The 4,929-nt window shown below is 31.9% G+C and overlaps 2 long non-coding RNA genes across 2 annotated transcripts; both read left to right on the top strand.

Moving 5' to 3' along the window:
- The first annotated feature begins 524 nt into the window (after nt 1-524).
- On the top strand, nt 525-1,155 carry LOC113467576. The gene is made up of 2 exons (XR_003391609.1): nt 525-922; nt 1,003-1,155. It is a non-coding gene; the product is annotated as an uncharacterized LOC113467576 (long non-coding RNA).
- A 2,393-nt stretch (nt 1,156-3,548) lies between these two features.
- Nucleotides 3,549-4,508, top strand: LOC113467580. The gene is made up of 2 exons (XR_003391610.1): nt 3,549-3,663; nt 3,817-4,508. It is a non-coding gene; the product is annotated as an uncharacterized LOC113467580 (long non-coding RNA).
- Nucleotides 4,509-4,929: the final 421 nt, after the last annotated feature.

The following is a 4,929-nucleotide window of genomic DNA, read 5'->3' as shown; positions in this document are numbered from 1 at the left end:
TTGATTAATTTAAGTTGGAACACTTGAGATAGGGCAATCAGCAGCTCATATGACAATCTTGTTGGGAAATTCAAGATAAAATGTAGCTAAACTGTGTAAATACTGAAAGATTTGAAGATCAAGAGAAGAAAATCTGCCAAGACGAAAGACGAGACAACAGTCCGAGAACAAGAATAAAAGAACCAAAGACTAAAGTTCAATGAACCTTTTTATTTTATTCAAAAACCCAGGATTCTATCTTTACAAGATCCCAGGATGAAATTTGAAACTCCAAACAAAACTCAGAACGAAAGATTTTACCCCCTTGAAATGTTCACGCTACGCGACTGATTTTTTGTTGATGGTGGAGAAGTTAGCAACTGCTTGTGATATACGCCCCACAGATAGGCCCCTCGTTCATTGGAACCGATACTTTCGTCCGGGTGAGAGCCCGTTCCCACTTGTTCGGAAAAAAATCGTACTGGGAACACTCTCATTTAAATTAAACTGCCTACACTCCTACAGGATAGGTATTCGGGGAAATTTATCGTGTCTTGAAAGTACAGCCAAGTTCGTGCTTTTTTAAACTTTCTATCACATTTTTAGTACATATAGGATGCGAAACCTACCTATGTTTGTGATGAGAAAATTCTATATTCAGTCCAAAAATTTTCGTACATATTATTTTGTGTGAACGTTATAGGTCTAAATGTTAGCTTGTTGCTTTTTTTGTTTTTCTTCTGATATTCGAAAAATCGGTCAAATTTTGTTAAAATTGTGTTAATTGTGCAGTTGGTATCCTATCTGTCTTGTGTGTTAATTTATTCTCGTTAGGTACGTTGATTTTTTTGGTGGAACAAAAATGTCCTTTTATTTCAAAAGCTTCTGAAGAGTTTAAAATAACCGTCTATCGTCTATACTTTTTGCTCGCTAGTTGAGTTAGGTAATTATTATTTCAAAAGCTTCTGAAGTGCTTAAAAAAACCGTCTATCGTCTATACTTTTTGCTCGTTAGTTGAGTTAGGTAATTGGTAAAAGTCGAAATTGGCTGTCTTGCGAAAACAGAAGAAGGATTGTAAGATTGTACATGACATTTCAAAGGTTTAATATTATGTTTATCATACGCAAGCCATTTAATTTTAATAGTATGTAAGTAGGGAAACAAATACCGTGAAAATTATTGATATTAGACAAAAAAATTTAGATAGCCTTAGTCATATTTTACAGATTAAATTGATGAGGTGGATTGATTATCTGAGAGCACAGCATTGTGCTAAGCCAAGTTCCAGTAAGCATTATTGATAAGAAATCAACAATTGACAAGATGATTTATTTTTTTTTTTTTTTTTTTTTTTTTTTTATGTAAAAATTAATAATTTAAACCATGATGAATAGGTATAGAAATACATAGTAAGGGTCTAGGAAATTTATCGTGTCTTGAAAGTACAGCCAAGATCGTGCTTTTTTAAACTTTCTATCACATTTTTAGTATAGGTTCCGAAACCTACCTATGTTTGTGATGAGAAAGTTCTATATTCAGTCCAAAAATTTTCGTACATATTATTTTGTGTGAACGTTATGGGTCTAAATGTTAGCTTGTTGCTTTTTTGTTTTTCTTCTGATATTCGAAAAATCGGTCAAATTTTGTTAAAATTGTGTTAATTGTGCAGTTGGTATCCTATCTGTCTTGTGTGTTAATTTATTCTCGTTAGGTACGTTGATTTTTTTGGTGGAACAAAAATGTCCTTTTATTTCAAAAGCTTCTGAAGTGCTTAAAAAAACCGTCTATCGTCTATACTTTTTGCTCGTTAGTTGAGTTAGGTAATTGGTAAAAGTCGGCTTGTGTGTTAATTTATTCTCGTTAGGTACGTTGATTTTTTTGGTGGAACAAAAATGTCCTTTTATTTCAAAAGCTTCTGAAGAGTTTCAAATTCTGTCTTGTGTGTTAATTTATTCTCGTTAGGTACGTTGATTTTTTTGGTGGAACAAAAATGTCCTTTTATTTCAAAAGCTTCTGAAGTGCTTAAAAAAACCGTCTATCGTCTATACTTTTTGCTCGTTAGTTGAGTTAGGTAATTGGTAAAAGTCGAAATTGGCTGTCTTGCGAAAACAGAAGAAGGATTGTAAGATTGTACATGACATTTCAAAGGTTTAATATTATGTTTATCATACGCATGCCATTTAATTTTAATAGTATGTAAGTAGGTAAACAAATACCGTGAAAATTATTGATAATATTATGTTTATCATACGCAAGCCATTTAATTTTAATAGTATGTAAGTAGGGAAACAAATACCGTGAAAATTATTGATATTTTTTTTGTGACGATTTCGAAATATTTTGTGTTTCGATGATTTTTACTTTCTATTTTCAATTGATATACTTAAAATGATGTTCCAATGATAGCCTTGTGACGATTCGAAATATTTTGTGTTTTCGATGATTTTTACTTTCTATTTTCAATTGATATACTTAAAATGATGTTCCAATGATAGCTACAAAATTAATCGAAAAAGGTAATGATGTATATTTTTTTACATCTAGAATTTTGATTGTAGCAGATAGCTGCAAATAAACCTTTCCCTATACAGTATACCATATTATACTAATATAGTATTAGGATAAGGAAAGTAAAAAATACTGGACTGTTCTCACGAGGCTGAGTGCACCCCGCTATAATGAGCACAAGGCTGAAAAATTCGACACTGCTGAAAATCGAACCCCGACCGTGTCTTGAAAATTTACAGTTACCTATATTTTATTAGGTACCTAATTTCTTTAATTTATATTCTTTGTACACCCACCTATTGGGTACTTGTTTATTTTCTTGAACTATGTATTTTCGAGGAAAACCTAGATGATTTCTTCTTTATCTATCTTATTTTGTTTCGTTAACGCATTGGCATTTTTTACAAACACTAACACACCGATCATAATACCCTGATTAGATTGTAAGTACTCGAAAAAAAGACAAATGCCAAGTCTATTTTGTTTCGTTAACGCATTGGCATTTTTTACAAACACTAACACACCGATCATAATACCCTGATTAGATTGTAAGTACTCGAAAAATAGACAAATACTAAGTTATTTGTACAATATTCAACATCAATGACGTAGTTTTTGTCGGCGGTGAACTGAGGTTCTGACTCACTTGCTGAGTAGTCCGCTGAAAAGTTCTTTCGACTCACTCACTCTTGACACACATCTACCACTCAGATATTCTTTGATTATGTTATTTCCTTATACTTGAGATTGACCGTTGACCATTAGGTCATTTTTCTAAGTTATTGTTGAAATTCTTCTTCCTTCTCCTCCTTTTCTCTTAGCTTTTTAAATGTGCATTTATTTCAGTTAATTTTTTGAGTTTAAAACCTTTATGAGTTATTCGCTAACACTCCCCCGTTTAAATGTCCATTGTGTGATGTCCGTTTAATACTACTCCATTTTCGGAACTTTTCTCTTTTCGAAGAGTTGTTATGTAGATAATTTTATTATATCCTCAGTTTTATTTGAGGCTCCCTTCTCCAAGTTCTTTCGACTCACTCACTCTTGACACACATCTACCACTCAGATATTCTTTGATTATGTTGTTTCCTTATACTTGAGATTGACCGGTGACTATTAGGTCATTTTTCTAAGTTATTGTTGAAATTCTTCTTTCTTCTCCTCTTTTTCTCTCAAGTTCTTTCGACTCACTCACTCTTGACACACATCTACCACTCAGATATTCTTTGATTATGTTGTTTCCTTATACTTGAGATTGACCGTTGACTATTAGGTCATTTTTCTAAGTTATTGTTGAAATTGTTCTTTCCTCTCCTCTTTTTCTCTTAGCTTTTTAAATGTGCATTTATTTCAGTTAATTTTTGAGTTTAAAACATTTATGAGTTATTCGCTAACACTCCCCCGTTTAAATGTCCATTGTGTGATGTCCGTTTATTACTACACTGTTTTCGAAACTTTTCTCTTTTCGAAGAGTTGTTATGTAGATAATTTTATTATATCCTCATTTATATTTGAGGCTTCCTTCTCTCCTTTCTCTTCTCTTCCCCCTTTTTTGTCCATTTTCGCCCCTTTTTCATAAGTTTTCCAGCTTTCTTGTCTTTTCTTTACTTACTTTCGTTTTTGTTCTTTTTCGCCTACATATTTGTTTTCTATAAGTGTCGTTATGTAGGTTCTCTTCTCTTAATAATTGACATACTACTCTCTTATCTACATACTCTCTCTATGTCTCTTTCTTCTTTTCTCCCCCCTCTCTCTCTTCACCTTTTCTCCTCCCTCCCTCTTCCTCTCCTCTCCATTTTTTCTCTTTAATATTTATATCTGTAAAATCACCGATCAATACACATAAAGAGCTAACTCTTTAAAAAAAAAAAACCTGTATAGAACTATTCGCCATAAAGCTTTATTTAAAGACGTTTTTTATTTGACTCTCTGATTCATTAATTTTTGGTCAGTTTGGGTCAGGTTTGTTTTTGGTTGAACTTTGAACGCTAAAAATCTATACATATTCAAAATATTCCAAGTTATGGGTGGAATTATGAAGGCATTCTCTTCCATCCAACCCCTAAAACTGAAATATCCAAACCTCGGACCAAAATACTCGGTTAGCTTTGGTTCGGATTTTGGAGGAATTTTTTTCGAATACAATATTATCATTTGTACATTTTTTTTTTTTTTAACTAAACTAAAAATTTAGTTGCAATTATTTGATTTTTCATTATTATTATCTATTATTATTTATTGAACAAATTATTATTTTTTAAATAATTTATATTATTATTGTAATAAAATAAAAACCAACAAATATTCTATTATACATTTTCGTGTGTTTTTCTTTATTTTTATTTTCATCTGTTTTTTTTTTTTTTTCTTCTTCTTCTTCTTCTTCTTCTTGAAGAGATCGAGTTCGTTGGGGGGGGGGGGGGCGGGAGGATCGTTCGGGTC

Source organism: Diaphorina citri, unplaced genomic scaffold (assembly GCF_000475195.1).
Source record: "Diaphorina citri unplaced genomic scaffold, Diaci psyllid genome assembly version 1.1 scaffold23, whole genome shotgun sequence".
NCBI lineage: Eukaryota > Metazoa > Arthropoda > Insecta > Hemiptera > Psyllidae > Diaphorina > Diaphorina citri.
This window is presented reverse-complemented; position numbering and strand designations above follow the sequence as displayed.